General features: G+C 42.3%; 2 long non-coding RNA genes across 2 annotated transcripts in view; both read right to left on the reverse strand.

The window, feature by feature from the left end:
- Positions 1-434: 434 nt before the first annotated feature.
- LOC109311114 lies at positions 435-2248 on the reverse strand. Its single transcript, XR_002101427.1, has 3 exons — positions 2130-2248; positions 1630-1722; positions 435-1093 (listed from the first exon to the last, which is right to left on the reverse strand). It is a non-coding gene; the product is annotated as an uncharacterized LOC109311114 (long non-coding RNA).
- A 12112-nt stretch (positions 2249-14360) lies between these two features.
- Positions 14361-17899, reverse strand: part of LOC109311076 — a 12483-nt gene continuing 8944 nt past the window's right edge. Inside the window, exon 3 of the long non-coding RNA XR_002101403.1 lies at positions 14361-16659. This is a non-coding gene — a long non-coding RNA (uncharacterized LOC109311076). The remainder of the gene's footprint in view (positions 16660-17899) is intronic.

The raw sequence follows: 17899 nt of genomic DNA on the forward strand, positions 1-17899 counted from the left end.
CCTACACCCCTGAAACCACTCTACAAACTCAAACAATAGGACATTTTCAGGCCTGGACTAACAGCCTTTGAAGTCGATGGAAAAAGTTATATCAGTCCAAGGCAGAATTATTTCTGATCTGCACTACCCAGCATCTGTTCCAGCTTTTTTTTATAATCGTTATTTGTAAAACCTTGGCACAGTAGCAAAATAACAGTATGCACTTGTCAAAATCAAGCTGTGTTTGCGTGGGATCTCAACTAACTTTGAGCAGCATAACCAGGGCTTAACACCACTTTAAGGTGCTAAAGTGACAATCCAGAGACTGAGAGGCCCAGGAGCTGCTCCAAATTCCCCTATAACAAGGCCCTGACGCCAGTGTAAAGCAGATCAGTCTATTGAGACGCACAGCCTTCCAGATGCAAGCCCTCAGACGGTCACACGTTTTCAAACCTGCATAAATAAAACAGGCAGCCTTAGTCTTCTCGTCCTGCTGCTTGGAGTCTGTGGCCAAATGCATATGGATTTAGATGTGCTAGTTCTGAGAATGCCATGATAATTTTATAAATGTTTTTTAATCACATTTAATCCATTAATGGTTTGACCTCAAGGCTGTAAATGTATTTGGAACTAGGCCATTTTTACGTGCAAGTTTGGGAGCTGTGTATCTGGAGGTTATTTACCATTCAGTTAAAGAAGGCCAACAAATTCACTGGATTTAGACATCTGAATGGGGGTTTTACAGGCTCTATTTTGACTTGGGCTGAGTACATCATCAGAGCCCTCAAAATTTTACCACCTGAGTCCCCATTGAATTATTGCTTGATTGAGCGCTTTGTTGGACAAGGTTGCATTTGTCACATTTCAGCCCAGATCAAGAAAAACTCTATTGGACTTAGAGTACAATATCAGTAAAAATGAGGGCAGAATTGGGCCCCATCTTTCCTGATTTTTGAGGTTTTAAAGCTAAGAATTTTATAAATGTCCTTATTTTCTTGAAAGTGTTCTAAAGAACATCAATCAATAGTGAAAGCCAATTAATACTGACTTACCTCCTGTAAATCTTGCCGTCTAGAACTCGAGCTTTCTTTTTGCCATCTTTGAGTAATGTGATCTGTGAAATAGTTCAGAAGTGTCACATACAACACAAAACTGTACTTGGAGCATGGTAACTGAAGTTAACCTAGAAAGAATGGTTGCCAAAAGGGTCTCTGACCCATTTAACAAAAGGGCTGAATAAGGCGATGCACATTACTACTAACATGGGAAAAGTATGGAAAGAAGAAAAACAATATGTTGATTTGTGAGGTGATAAAATATCTGTCGGTGAGTACAGGTTACATATCCAAAAAGCTATAACTGTTCATACAATGAGAAATTAGCAAGGTACCCTAATGTCTTTGTAATGTTGAGATATCAGAGATGGTGGAAGAAAAATTCCTTCACAGGTTTCTTCAGAAAATTTTGATTTCTGTCCCATACAATTCACTCATTTCTAATTACCCTGTTTAAAACTGGTTTACTTCATTCTTAACACCGGAAAGATCAGATGTCTTCAGCTCCATTCCATGCATTTCTGCAGGAGCAAAGTTTTTAAAACAACAACAAGCATATTTGCCTTTATTTAAAACAGACAGCAAGGATACTTACAGCACACCAAAATTGCCAGGAGCGGAAGGAAAGATACCACTGCGGTGCTGACTGTGAGGGCGGTTATATCAACAAACTCTGTGCAAGCCTTTTCTGTTGTTTATAAAGCAGAAAGAAAAAAATTAGTCTGGCTTCCTGTTTATCCAGTAGATACTTCCTGGCAAAAACAGGAGAAAGGGCTAAAAAAAGGTTTGTAAGGAACTTCTCATTTTATGTCTATGATTCTGGTGTTTTAATGAGCCTAAGAGATGATCAAAAACAGAGTATTCCACAGCTCTGTTTCTCCTTGAATAGTTTCTCCCATGTGTGTAGACTTTTGGGGGGCAAATATAATGCTGACTGATAGCCAACGATGTGTCAGTCTAAAGGAAATACAGGCACATCTGTATTTCAAGTGAGGCACAAAATTGGACCTCAGCATAACCATCAACAATTTCTTAACGTATAGATTTGTCAGAGCTTTAGGGTTTAAGTGCAGGCCGCTAATGATTTTGTCTCACCGTGGAGTTGCTGGATCTTCTTTATTAGGAAACTGGCAGTCAGCACAACTAAAAACACCCCTCCAGGAACAATGTAGTCCAGGGTGTGCTGTGCTGAGAAATGAAAAGTAAACAACAATATGTTTGTATAGCCAAGAGACATCTCCTTGCAAAGCACAAACAGTCCAGCTCATGGCATGCTACTGAAACTATATTTTTTTCTGGATGTCACTACCTAATGGTCACAGTCCAGTTATTTTCATTTCAAAATAGTAACCTAAGGCCCTGATTCACTGGTGTGTCCACACATGCAAGCACGTGCGCTTGCAGGAGCTCAGATAGAAATGGTGCAAATTTGAGCTAGGGCTTTTTGCCTCAGCGCATGTGCTCGGACATGTTCTTTGTTGTGGAGCAAATTGTGCCACTTGGGGCAAAATAACCCTGCCTGGCTCCTTCTGGATCTGCAGCCAGGGGAAGCTAGAGCCTGGGGCTAGCACCTGTGCTGTCCCCAGCAGTATAAAAAGCTGCCTTGTCCTGGCCCCAGCAGTACAAAAAGCTGCCCTGGCAAGTAGCTCAAGTCTACTTGCTCTCAGGAGCTTCTGGAGCCCAGCCAACTGGTACATGAGGACACTACCCCTTGTGCCAGCTGGACTGCTGCAGCAGCCTTGAGAGTTCCCTGCACCCTTTACCCACTGCACCAGTCTGGCAGTGGGGGCTGCTGCCTGGCTGTGACCTGCTGTGCACCTGCCAGACCTGGATGAGGCATCTGCCCCTTGGGGCCAGCTGCCAGTGGGCTGTAGCTGCAGAGCTGGCCTTTGTGCAGCACTACTGCCATGTGTGCCCCCTGCCCAGCCATCTGGGCAGCTATCGCCTAGAAGATGTTCCAGGTGTGGTGGCCTGCTTTGAACTGTCAAAGCATGTCCTCCTGGCCCCAATTCAGTCCCCACCATGGTCCCCTCCCCACAAAAAACATGATGATGACTTAGTTATCAAATGGAATGTGAATAAAGCACTTGAGAAAGAAGGTCAATCCTATGTCAACAATCAGCATATTGTTGCCATGATGTGCAGCTCTTGGTTTTTGTGCTTGAACTTCTGGATCCTGCTTACCGTAGGGGACAAGCAGAAGTCAGAGAAGGCTTACATTCATAGCCTACTGATGAAAAGCTATGTCTCAGGATTCCTGTAGGAGGTTCTAACTCCATGAAGATGCTCGCTGTGTGTCTGTACAGTGTCTAATACAACCAAGGCCCTGATCCAGATTATGTCTCAGAATGGAACCTTTACTTTTGTTTCATGAAAGAGTTTATTCTAACCTTCATTTTAGGGCAAACCTCACATCACTGCATGTCTTTCAAGAGTTTCATCATAAATAAAAATGACTCACTTGTTATACTTTTTAACCCATTGAGCTTTGCAGGCTGGATTGTCATTGCAGCTGATACCAGAAAGGTCACTATTATCACATATGTCAGGAGAATCTCTGGCACTATGAATGAAGCAGAGGGACCTTAGGGAAAGAAGAAATACATAAGAATTTAAAGCCTAAGGAAGTTCTTTTGCCTGACAAATATCACGTTTATATAGCAATCACCATTTGTGTCTATGTGTTTAAGACACACAAGCCAGCGGAACGCTGAGTGAAACTTAGTTCCCTGCTTTGCTGTACCACCCTACATCTCAGGCAAGGAAGTACTGCCCAGGCCTTCTAGTGTGGTGGGGAAGTAGTGTCCCTACTTTTCCAGTCTGGCTAGCAGCAGGGTGAGCAGTAGGAGCTCTGATCAGTTACAGAGACCCTAATTGTAAATGCTTGTCATGTGAATGTGTCCCAGACATATTGATTATGTTTGCCCATGAGAGAAGCTCAGAACTGGACTGCAAAATAAATAGGTGCTCCATATAAACACCTGTAAGGGACCCTGCTTTGGGCATCTGTACAGTTTGAACTCAGAATCTTGAAGTTAAAACGAGAAGGTTTATGGTCCAGATTCTCAAGACTACGTAGGTGCCTAACTCCTACTGAAATTAATGTGTTAGGTATCTAAAATGAAATTGTGTACCTAAGAACCTTTGAAGGTCCAGAGCTAAGACCTTTACTAGAAAACAGTATCAGACTCATAAACCATTTATATGGGTGAGACTACAGGTTGGGAGACAGCCATGCTACCCTCTCTCCTAATGTGAGTTACAGGCTATGATCACACAGTTCCAGCCCTATACCTCCTCAACTTTGACACTGATAGCTTGATTTCCCTCTGTCCTAGTCAGCTCTGACCTTTGTTCCTTAATGTTCAGATGTAGGTTTCTTCTCTATCTCAGGCTCACTCATTTTGTTTCATTCCTTGCCTTGACCTTTAAAGCATGTAATACTTTAGTTACTCTTAGGGCCTAAGTGATTTGTTTGAATTGTAAGCCCTTTGGGGCAGGGTTCATCTTTATGTTCTGTTTGTATGGGCTAGAACACCAGGATTCTGTGCTATGACTGAGCTTCTAGGCATTATCACAGCAGAAACAATAAATAACTTCTACCTTCTTCTCTCATCCAGAGGCCTGCAGCAGTGAATGCCAGGGTAGACGAGACACACAACAGCCCATGAGTGTAGACACTAAGCCATCGCCACAGCTCTCCTCCTAGACAAACAGCAAACATGCTATAGTTGGAAGAGCCCTAAGAAGCCTAGCCGGGTCCATAGCAACATATCAAAAATAAACACTTAGATCTTTTGCTGTTGGATATAATAAGGTGTTACCAGTAACATGGATATAGGACTATGTTATGGTAGTGTTAGAGTGATGTTGTAGCCATGGTGGAGTTATGCGAGAGGCAAGGATTTGTTAAGGTGATACCTTTTATTGGATCAGCTGCAGTAAAATGAAGGTTGTCTTTCATTTGAAAGCTTGTCTAAGCCTATAACAGCTATGCAGTTGGTCCAATAAAAGATATCATCCTAAGAAATCCTGGGTTCATGGGTAAGGATGTAACTTATCTCGATAAGGGTCCCACAGGCACCATCACATTTCTGTAATGCACTGCTGGGTGATAGGTGTGATTAGATTCATTCCCATATTCACAGGACAGTACAATCTGAACAGTCCTGAGTCTTCAAGGGCAATTCCGCTTCATGGGGTAGATTTACCTAAGCAGCTGGATAATGATGGAATGGGGTTAATGGTAATTGATATGATAACCTAGGATTTAAAAGACATGAATTCAGTTCCTCTATGGCCTGGGACAAATGACTCATGATCTCTATACCACAATTTTACACCTGTCAAATATGGATTTGAATACCTGCCTTACTTCCTGGAGCACTGGAAGATAAATACAGAGATGTCAAGGTAGTTAGGTGCTATGGGAAGTAAATTTAGTTAAGTTATGTACATAGATACATTCTGATATCTGCTAGGGGCTGACTGGGGAGTAGGTCAGTACGCTACTTATAAGTGGGGAATAATACTCCTTTTGTAACTATTTACCTATATTGTTCCAATGATAAAAAATTCACTGTGCAACTAAGCCGACATTTCAAGTTCATTTTTAGGAAAAAAACCCTCTGTTTTCCAGACCATAACTTGATAACTACAGATAAATACCTCAAACTAGTATTCCCCTTACAACATCCCACAGGAAAATTAAATAACCAAGGAAAGGACCCAAAGGATTAAACACACTAAAAATACAAAAATAAAAACTGCCCTAAGAAGAATCTTGACTTGATATTTTTATCGCATGTGCAAAAATACTGCAAATACAAGTCAAGGCTGAAGCAGGGCAGACTATATATCAAATGCTATTTTTATGGCTTTGTGAAGAGGGAAAAACAGCAGACTCCATCAGAACAATCCAGTACTTAGCAAATATAATTGCCTCCCTCTGCTGGGCTGTAGGGGAAGGACTGACAGAACAAGGAGCAATTGTCTTAAGTTGCAGGAAGGGCAGTTTAGGCTAGATATTAGGAAAAAACTCTCTCACAGGGAGGGTAGTAAAGTACAGGAACAGGTTGCCCAGGGAGGTGGTGGCATCTCCATCCTTGGAGGTTTTTAAGACTGGGCTAGACAAAGCCTTGGCTGGGATGATCTAATTGGGGATGGTGCTGCTCTGAGCAGGGGTTTGGACTAGATGACCTCCTCAGATCCCTTGCAACCATAATTTTCTATGATTTTATGATTCTGTGACTATAGTACTCAGTGGGTGTGTCTACACATGACGCTATGTCTCCGTAATAACGCATTCCCCTCAGTATAGTGTGTTGCTATGGCAACGTAGTGCCTAAAAATAACTGTGCACCAGTGGCACGGCACAGTATGGGCTGTTACTATGTCATCTTCTAGTACTTTCAAAAGGAAGTACTACATAACAGCGCAGTAACAACAGCACCTTAGGGGCATGTGTAGAAATGCCCAGTGAATCAGCCTACACTAGGATTAAACCGATTCAGGGCATTAACATGTTCCTTGAATGAAAGCCAACGCTACATGGCAGATGAAGGCAACAAATCATTCTGCCAGTTGTCTCAGGCAGAAAGTATGAGGCAAACATCTATGTTTTAACTTGGCTCTCAGAAAGAAGATTTTAGTTACTGTCTCCTCTGTTCTTGATTTTGGTCCTACTACCGATGAACAGAAACAGATCCAGACTGTCCTTTTATAGAGACGAGTTTAAAAGTCTTTGCAGCTCCTTTTCCAACAGATGTTCCCAGTTCTCTTCAACTATGGAGCAGGAACAGAATGATTCTTGGATTATGAAATTCCATCATTTATGTTCCTATGACAGACTCTACATTTAACGTTCCCTTTCCTTTAGAAAAAATACAATCTTTTCTTGTCCAAAAAAGTAGTTTTTCTTGATTAAAATAAGCCCCTTTTCACTGTTGTGCATACTTTTCATTTTTAGTCCATCATTTTTTTAATTCCCAAACAACAGCTTGTCCAGGTATTAGAAGAACATGGTGGAACCATGTATAATACTTATACTATTAGAACTGGCACTCTGGAATCTGAAACTTTATTTTTTGGTTTCATAAACATTTATACAAAATAGAGCCCTGTTGGAATGTGAAAAAAATGTCAGGAGACACCCTTTGTCATTTTAATAAAATGTGTTGAAAGAATTTGGGTGTTGTTTAGTTTGAAAACCAAAAGCCTGAAAACTGAAGAGTCTCTGGGTTTCACTTTATGAAAACTGAAATGTTTTGTTTTTTAACAGCTTTATTAAAGAGCTGAGTTTTTATGAAAACATGAACATTTTGATAAAAATAATATTCTTGGAAAAATTGTTTTGGCAAAAAAAGAAAAAAATCTTTCTCTGCACTTATTACAATGGAAACTTTTCACTAAATACATAAACAGCAGTAGGAAGGACCACACAGAAAAACAGCTGGAAGCTTAATTTTGCTGTCACTGGATATAGCATCTGAGATCTACAAGCACAGATATCTCATACTTACTTATTCTTAGCTTTTCTGATTGACAGCATGGAGCAATCAGAGCAAGTCCTGAGACAGCAGCAAACGCCAATGCAGTGACAGACATTCTCAAAACAACTGGCTGGGGAGGTGAGGTACCTAGGGAATGAATACAAAAGTGGTGGGAAAGCAAAAGGAAGAAGAAAATCAGTAGAACTCTCTACTCCTTGAAAAACTGAGAAATACTAGAGAAGTGGGATCTCTGGGGACTCCATTCACTTTCCTAAAATAAGGCTCATATTCAGCATGCATAGATATGGCTTAGAGTTTGATATCTGGTGGCCAAACTAGAGACTTCTTCCTACAGGCTCCATATTGTCATGTGCAACACCCTTCATCAGTCTCTCTATGGGACATTGACAGTCCTGTGGAGCCTGCTGAACTTTTTATGGTGTCATAGCCCCCTATGAATTTACAACTGTGCACAGCTAGGATGTTGTCACTGGGATACACCCAAAATATCACATGCAGCTGATACTAAATGCAGAAGGGGTGGTGCTTGGAGGAGTAGGAAGTTGTACAGCATTCTGTGCAGATTGGGGTGGGGGTGCAGAGGATAAACTGGGCACATGGAAAAGGGGGACAGTTTTAATATGCCCTGAAAGTTAGGCAAGGCTTAGAGCAGTAGGTGGTGGCCCTTACAACCATCTTTAACTCACTTGCTAATAAAGGGCTAAACTGTGACCTATTCCATATTTAGTTTTTATAACAGAGTGTGACTTGTAAGTGCTAGTACAATACTACTACTAACAATGCCTAGTCATGTCCTAGGATCCCTTTGTTCTAGAGAAGCATGGGATTTGGTAGGTAGGTCTCAAAGGGTCAATGGAAAACTAGCTAGGCTACTCAGATCAGGGAGCATCATCTAGGGAATTTAAGAAGAAGAAACACAGTAGAAAATGTGAATGATAACTATATTCCATATAGAAGAGCACAGGTATTTGGAACCCTTTGTTCTTCTGTGAGAGGAGAGGCACAATGCCGTCCAAGACAGGAACTATGCCAGCAAGGAGTTCAAGCTGACATGTTGTGGCAGGGCACTGCAGGTGCCTGCCACTTTAAGGGCCTGCAGCTAGCAGCCAGCGGGTGCCTGATGAGGGCGGCAGCCATTTTGAACCTAGGGCTGCCTATATAAACAGGGCAGGTCTGCTGCTAGAGGTCAGGTAAGAATACTGCTTGGTTGGAGGGCTGCTGGTGTCATCTGGAGGTAAGGGAGGAGCTGTAGGGATGGTCAAGAGGCTTCTGGTTCTAGGCATGACCTAAAACTGCACTCTCCTGGGAGTGGGTGGCCTGGTGGGGCTCCCAGTGGTGTGGGAGCCCCCAGGAAATGCCAGGCCAGTTACTACCCTGGTGAAAGGTGTGTTGGGGTGCCTTATGCCCTAGCCCCCACAACTGGGTGGGTTACCCCTTGTTTGGAGGATGGACCCCCCAGAGAGAGAGAAAAGGCCATAGACTTCCCCTGACTGGTCAGTGCTGGGGCCAGGACTGGAAGGATCAAAGGGCTGGGGGCCCATTGGGAGGAATGCCCAAGTGCTGCATGCCTGGGGTTCTGGCTGGCCTGGAGGTGGGCCAGAGTTAGTAAGCCAAAGGTCCTGGGGGGGGGGGCCATGCCCAAAGGGGAAGCAGTTCAGGGAGCTATGTTGCCTAGTATGAAGGCAGATGAGACTGCTTGAGGAGAGGAATCCAGGTGGGGTTCAATTGGGAGGATTCTGGGGCCAAGAGTGGGGGCTGGTGATTATAATGACATCTGGATGCCATCAGCAAGCCTTGGGCTGTGATATAGGGGAGGAATGGAGCTGCAGATAGCGTCCCCTGGCATTGGGGTAAGAAATGGGCAGTCTCCTGCTTATTAACATCTATTAACTCCAAAAAGGTGTAGCAGGTGAGAAGGCCCCCTGTTACACATGTATACTGCAGCCACTGAGGTTAAGCTTCACAGTATTATTCATACTGATGTAAATATACCTGCAATGGCCCAGTTCAGAGTGGTTTCTTGCCAGCTTATCTCATTGCTCACATTGCAGGAGTAAGAGCCACAATTCAACTTCTGTGCTTCTGAAATGATCAGAATACTATGGCTTTGGGAGAGCTGGAAATATTGGTCTTCAGGGAGAGGCTTTCCGTCCTTCTTCCAGTCTATGGTGTCCACTCTGCCCCCTGCCACATCACAGAATAACTTACTGGCAGCCTCTTCAGGAATGGTCTTTCTCCTTATATGAGGCTGAGACACGGGCACTAGAAAACATACAGCATACACCAGGTTTCTATAATGCTGGTCTCCTACCAACTTAAAATATTGGAGATAGGGTCACACTTACAATATAAGTTACATTCTTTAGTTTGTAAAGGTATTGATATATTTTGTTCTAACACTACCATATAATGTCAGCGTAGACATAAGAATGTCACTTCATTGTGTGTTGTGGCAGTGTAGAGGTAGATTGCTAAATCTTGTAAAGGTAGATATTTGCACTTCCCAGGGCTAGTATTGTACAACACCCCATGGCACCCTTAAAAGAATCTCAGGACCCCAGTTGAAAATCATTGGTCTAGCAAGGCACTAAAAATTGAAAAACGAAAATGAGTTGTGTATAAAAGTCTTTTTTGATTTGTGGATAATGCAACAATAAATTACTAAGCTGTAAATAATCAAATGCTGTGCTGTCCTATGTATAGGACAAAGTAACTGAAAACAGGTGCACACAGCTTATCAGGTAAAATAACATCAGGGCAGTGATTGGCCAGACATTAAATATCAAGGTCCATATGTGTTAGGTAACGTACTCTTTTCATACTGTGATAATTGCTGGGGTCCCTGCTTAGCAAACAGGCTAACTAGCCTGGGGATTTAAGTCCTCTAGCATCCTATGTGGTTTGTGCAACTGATCACTTGTGCACCTAATGAAAGTCACTTTTCAAAGGGTTTCCTGTGCAAGAGGTGTTAAAGCTGTTCCATGTGCAGCCAGCATGGGGCACTAAGAAACCAATATACAACATCTTCCTCAAATTTCCCCATCACCCCAAGTGAATGCATTGTGTTCAACACAGCATCTTGCCAACATGTTGCTACCACTAATCTAATATTCAGAGTCCATGGGCATGTTTACAAAGGGCACCGACTGAACAGTTGTTACTTTGGAGAACCTTCTTCCTAAGCCTTCTACTGAGCATCTCGGTGCAGACCTACCCCCTTACCTGTTTTTTCTGTGGCTGCCTGAAACAGGAAAATTAATCTTAACAGCTAGTCCCATTCACAGCACTAGATTTAAGCTTCTTGTTCCAATGCAATGTGTATACAATCAAAGAATAAGCCCATTCCTGCTATGTGCCTTACTTACTGAGAACCTCTAGGATGGTTTTTCTGGCTTTCATTTCTGTCAGATTGACAGCTGCTTCATAGATCCCACTGTCTGTTTCTTGCACGTTTTTTATCAAAAGAGAGCCATTGGATGGATGGAGATTGACCCTGTCTCTATAGGGTTCATAGACAGTGGGATCCAGTGACCCCTCAGAGTATTGCACAATGCAGAGTGACATGCTTCCATTTGTATATTCCCAATGAATAAGTCGTATGTCCTTTATGTTGTCAGGCGCAGGCAATAGCACTGAGGATCCCACAGCTACCACCTTTCTTTCAGAGATTCCTGCAGCATATCGGGAAAACTGCAAGAGCACTAAAGGGAAAAAGAAGAGAGAAAAACAGAGGAGAAAAAGAAAGCACTTTTCTGTACTGAGAGTCAGTAAATGAACCACAGGGGCCAAAGAATACAGTGGTTATAGTAGTGGAAGCTGCTGGGCCAAGAGAGGCACAGGTCAGTAGCTGAGAGCATTTATAAACAGTTCAGAACTTTGTAAATCCACTCTTGTCAGGCTGCACTCTAAATATTCATATTCACCTCACCTCTACAAATGAATCCAGCATGTGACTGGGGCCCAAACTTAGACACTACCATTTAGAAGTTACAACTGTAAATGATTTGTCCAAGGTCACAGAGAGGAACAGGTATTTTATAAACATCTCTGGGGGGTATGCATGCATGTGAGTGTGCGCTTTCCTATTTTTAACACATTTTCACAGAGAATTCTTACTTTTCATATTTACATCTAGCATTCTTTATAACGTGTGCCCTTTATCAGCTGTTCACAGGTTTAGCCTTAGACCTGGATAATAAATTATGACAACCTTTGCTGTTCTCATTAAGGGTTGGCTCCGGGCACTGCAGTAGGCTAGGAAGGTTTGCTGCTATTGGTCGGGGTTAATCCTGCTGTAGCCAAATTTTGGGGGTTTTCCATTGAGTGCAGGTGGCAAAGTATAGTTTTTGTGTGATGGCTGCATTTAATACTCTACTTTAAAAGCCAAGTGTTTGCTGTGAGGTTTCATGGACCATGTGACATTTCTAAGAATGCTGGGTATAATAACCGTTAGTGATTCAAATGGCAAAGTGGTATCTCAAGAAAGAAATTTATTAAATGTTTAAAAATTATTTTTTAGCCCAATCCTCAACTGCTACAAATAGATGAAAACTCCTTAACTTTTATAAGAGCTCTGCTTAGTTGAATTAGAAGTTTGATCACTGTCAGTGAACACCTGTTCACTATAGCTCTATTTCCTTATTTGATCATATTACAAAATGAAAACAAGACTTTGTTCCTTTTTCCTCAATTGCTTAATTTCTTTATTAGCCTTGTAGAGCAGGTGGGAACTTTAAAAGGCACGCATTAAGTCCATTTTCGTTTACCAATTTAAGTAACGTTTGAAATCTCTTAGGTTCTTCCTGTGAGTACAGAGAAATGTGTATGTGGAAGGAAACCAGGATATATGTGATAACTGCTGTCATGTGGGCTAAGAGAGAGACTGTTTGATTACTGCAGTAAATTATGTATATAATGAATGTCTCAATAAATTGAATGCAAAACAAGATAACCTGGTTAATGAATGGCTAAAAAAACTGAATCCATCATAAATATTCTCATGTTCTCACTAAACATCATTTTTAAACATGAATTACTTTTAGCAATAAACATGACACTTGTATCAAAAAGCATCTCTGCAGTTTTTTGAGTTCTGATCTTCCAAAGATTTATGCTCATACACCTAAAGCCAGGTCTTGGAATCATAGAAAACTGGAGATGAAAGGGACCTCAGGTCATTTAATCCAACTCCCTGCTCAAAGCAGGACTATGTCCAACTACTAAACCATTCCAGCCAGCACTTTGTCACGCTGGGCCTTAAAAATCCTCCAAAGATGGAGATTCCACCACCTCTCTAGGTAACCTGTTCCAGTGCTTCACCACCCTCTCTGTGAGAGGTTTTTCCTTATATCCAGCCTAAACTTCCCTTGCTGCAACTTTATATTGCTCTTTGTTCTGTCATCTGCTATCACTGAGAACTGTCTAGCTCCATCCTCTTTGTAACCACTCTTCAGGTAGTTAAAAGCTGCTCAGTCTCCTCTTCCACAGATGATATAAGTCTAGGTCCCTGAGCCTCCCTTAAGTCATATGGCCCAGCCCTCTCACCATTTTCATTGTCCTCCACTGGACGATCTCCAACTTGTCCACTACTGATTTCACTGAGCATATTCACATGCATGTAGCTATAATTAAGCACTTGTGAGTCCTTGCCAGACTGGGGCCATCATATCTATGAATAGCCCTGTGTGCCAGCAGCTCCTACCTCTGAACAAAAGAACAGAAATGCTCTTCATTTGGCCTTGCCTTGCCCTGGAAAGTCAAATCTCTAGCACCGCTAATTAGAACCCTGATCCCTTTAATACACTCTTCCAACATGCCCTTACTATACAAAGTTAAGGGTCAGGTAGTGCAGACTAACACAGCTCCATTGCCACCAAGGGGGTTTTCCTGATTTATACTAGATAAGAATCTGACCCAGTGTTCACAGCTGTTGGAAGCTGCACCCCAGCTGTGTGACCCTTTACCTGCAAACGCCACCAGGCTTTTCCTGGGCAGTTCCAAGCAGCAGGTCAGCATCCTTTGGAAGAAACAGCTTGAATGGGGTGGCCGTAATAAAAAGTAAAGCAAGCACTAAGTAACCACAGCAGGTGTGGACAAAAAAAAAAAGTTGGATTTCCAAAGTTAAAAGGGCTGTAGGTGCCCAATCCTTGTTAGCTTAGGTGCCTTCTAGTCTCCCTCTTATCAGCCCAGAATGAAGCACTACCCCAAAGGCTGGCTGGTTCTGCTTTGCTTTCTGACTCCCATCTGTAGAACTGAGTACTTGCATGCATCGAGCCCTAGCAACAGTGCTTTCAGGAAGCAGAAGCAATGGGCTCTAGGGCAGGTGTAGACACAGAAATCAATATCCTTTTAGATCATGGAAGGACATTCTATTGTTGGGGAGAGCATATGCTGCTTCCCTTCTATAACAATTTGGGAAACCCCTAAGGTAATTCCAGCTGAGATTTCTTCTTCCAATTCAGTTTTAGTAATGATGTACTCATACTAAGAGCCAGTAGTAGGAGTATGAGTAGTCTGCATTCAAACTGTTTGAAACTCAGAATTTCCATTTTCTGAGAAATGCTGGTATGTCCATATTTGTTTTTTCTGTAGTTCAAAGTGGATAAAATTAATGCATTTTTGTTTCGGGTTGGATTTTGCGCTATGTTTTGGTACAGTTTCAGATCAGATTTTTTTCCTCCCATTTGTTTAAAAGATTTTGATATTTAAAAGAAATCCTCCCAGATTCTCCCTCAGTGATACAAAACAAGAAAAACTGATATGGCAGTTGGGATCTATGTGTTCCATTGAAGCATTATAAAGCAAAATACCAGTCTCTGGGTAGATACTTTTATTTCCCTTGCAGTCCCCTAAAAGATGACCCCTAATTTCTGTATATATCACTGCAAACTCCACATGACTTCTGAACAAATTGTATGATGGATTTTTTTTTATTCCCTACGGTCTTCATAACAGGCCAGGTTATCACCTTTCTTCTTTACTTTTTAAACTTTATTTATTTAACTTTATTTATGAATCCAGTTGATGAAATAACAGCATTAACATTTAAGGTTCTGTCTAATCCCTTAAAGCATATGAAGTAAGATATTTATTTTCCATTCAGAGTGCTTGTTTAATCAATATGAAACTATGAAAAACAATGTCCGCAGAGTCTTACCTCTCTTCTTTTCAGGCTGCTAGCAGTTCCTAACTGATGTCACACTTACATTCCTTCCTCTCTAGATATGATTTATTTAATGATTTACCCTCCCCTCTCTTTTTCCTCAGAAGTCTTCAAGGGGCTCAGTATCTTCTCTCCATCTCTGTTTGTAGAAGTTAATTTCATTCAAAATTTATTCTTACTGTTAGCTTACAGAACTTGCACTCTCCTTCAATATTTGCCCACAGTTTCTCAAATTTCTGATAGGGGACAGGAGAAGATTTCTTTACAGCATATCCCAAGAACTTCAATCAGATTTCTAAGGAAGCATTTTTCCTTCTCCCCTGCAGAATGCTGACTTGTTAAGAGAGGTTTTCGATTACTAAGTCCCCCCAGCTTTTTAAAACAAGTCAGGGATTCTAGTGGGGTGGGAGGGGAGAAGGAGAGTCACTTCTTGTCCAGGCTTTTGCAATTTTAATTCTTGCTACCACTAGAAAATGGTCAGTTCTGTATTCATATACTCCTTTTTTCATTGCTTTAATGGATCATTTCTATTAACTGCATGCATTTTGTTCCTTTCAATTTTAAATGGGAGATATATGTAGCTGCGCAGAAATGTATATTGATGGTATTGCTCCAATTATAACTTGACCCTGAACAAAAGTCTCCCCTGTATTGTCAGGTTCAATTTTAGAAAAAAAAGTTTTCCCAGCAAATATGACAATAGCCTACATTAATAAGGTTGATGTTTCTGCAAGGATCAACCAAAATGAGTGTTATAGTGCAATTGGTGGGTAACCAGTCATAGCTCTACCCTGCATATAAACTCACTATAATCTCTATGGGGTTTTTGCAGGGGGCAAAGGAAGGGAAGGGAAGGTTGATCTATATTTGGAATGATTTAGGATTGATAAAAAAAGGAACCTTTGAAGTAGTATGTCCTGAATTTTTTATATTCCTTTGAAAATGTTTTAAGACACTTTCTGATCTCACTGTGCTAGGCAGCCATATTGGGACTGGCTGCAACCAGCACAAATATGGAACTCTACCCTGACTTCCCTGATATAGGTCTGTTCAAAACTGCATGTGACAAACTTCATTTTTCGTGGATTTGTTAGTGGAACAGATGTTTTTTCAAGAAATGGGAAAGAGTTTGCATATACGTTTGCTTCGGGTAGCTCATTTCAATCCACAGGGGAGCGAGGCTGGAAATACAGTTGATCCTTACCACAACAGAGAAATTGACTGCATAAGTGTATGCACACAAGCGATAAAACATCTTCCATTCTCTTTCATTCTGAATCCTCTTAAGGGTTACCCATAAGAACTGCTGGTTCAAAAAGTTCCAAAGAAAATATGACAAGGGCCATGCATCCCTTTAACACTCTGAAGCACCCTCCATTTTGTTGATTCTCCCAGTAGGGATCTATTCTTATGCTTAAAACTGGACACATTTAAGATAGCTTCTAGTCAAATTGCATTCACTTCATTCCTGTTGCACAGGTATCATTAACACACAGGACTGAACTACCAGTAGTTTAACAATGGCAGAGCCTGGTAGAAGAATGGTTGGAGAGCTGAAAATCACTGACCAGGTACTACCTGGTGGGACCATATGAGAATATATCACACAAAGGCTTCCATGTGACTGTGTAGATTAGATCTCGAGGGACCTTGGTCCTTTCTGCTTCCAGTTTTCATGTTTCTGAACTGAAACAATTCCACTGTTTCTAATGAATCTACCAACTAAGTAGCTGCTATTAGGTACTAGGATGCACTGCTTACTTCTCCCTACTCCACTACAACGTGCTCCACGACAACAGTATAACTCTTGTCATATAGGTAGGGTGAGGGTTGCATATCTGGCCTGTGGCTCTGTTCTTGTCTCCATGTTTTCCTGGCTTGTGTTGAAATTCATATAAATAGACTGTATATTCAGAGAACTTCCCATGTTACATTCTTCAGGATCCTGGACCTAGAGTAAAAAGCAAAGCAAAGCAAAGATTTCAGTTCACATGGGTAGTCTGGAGTACCTTGTGCCCTGTGTATGAAGCAAAAGGGAATAGTGGGCTTTTGTTTGACTTTGAGACTTTAAGGCTAGGGACAGACATTCAAAAAGCAGGAGCCTGAATTGATTCAATCTTTGGAGGGTAGTCTAATCTGCAAATATTGAACTGATCTGCAAGTGCACAGACATTCACATTTAATTTTGGAAATGCAGGCACATGCCTGCAGTAGCTCAAGCTAGAAGCCTGGGGGTGCTAGACCAACCATCCCTGGAGGAAAGCTGAGCTGAGGGGGCAGGAGCTAAATATGATTGTGGAGGGGTTTAAACCCCTACCCTGACCTGTAGGGCATAGTCCAGGGCTGGTCAAAATATGGCCTGAAGGGTGGATCTGCCACACCAAGCCATTCTATCTAGCCCATGGGGACCCTAGAAAATTTAACAAATTAATATTTATTTGCTCCCAGCTGTCTGTCAAAGCTGACAGGAACCAGGGGCAGTAGGACCCAGAGGGAGCCCTCAGCAGGCTTGCAGGCTTGAATAGCCCAGGCCCACCCACCCCCAGCCAGTTCCCTGCTTTTCTGACCAAGCCCTGCTCCCAGCTGCATCACTGGACTGCGGAACATGGGAGTGCGCTGGTACAGGGGGGAGGGGTGTGTATGTGTGTATACAGGCTCAGGGGCAGCGTGTGTGTATGGAGGCTTGGGGGCAAAGTGTGTGTGTATGCAATCTTGGGGGTGGAGTCTCTGTGTGTGTGTGTGTGTACTAGCTTGGGGGTGGAGTGTATGTATGTGCAGGCTCAGGGGCAGAGTATGTGTGTGTATGTGCAGGCTTGGGGGCAGAGTGTGTGTGTGTGTGCGCGCAGACATGGAGGCAGCATGCATGTGTGTATATACAGGCACAGGGCAGAGTGTGTGTGTTCATAGGGTGAGTCCCACATGTACATTAGATTAGATGCAGGGGTAGCAGTGGACATAGTCTTCCTGGACTTTCGGAAGGCCTTCGACACTGTGTCTCACCCTGTTCTCATTAAGAAACCGGGGGACTGTGGTGTCAACACCCACACAGTCAATTGGCTCACCAACTGGCTGGAGGGCTGCACACAGAGAGTGATGGTGGATGGGTCATTTTCAACCTGGAGGGACGTGGGGAGTGGGGTCCCCCAGGGCTTGGTCCTCGTGCCCGCACTGTTCAACATCTTCATCAGTGA

Source organism: Crocodylus porosus, unplaced genomic scaffold (genome assembly GCF_001723895.1).
Source record: "Crocodylus porosus isolate Cpor-Errol unplaced genomic scaffold, CroPor_comp1, whole genome shotgun sequence".
Lineage (NCBI taxonomy): Eukaryota > Metazoa > Chordata > Crocodylia > Crocodylidae > Crocodylus > Crocodylus porosus.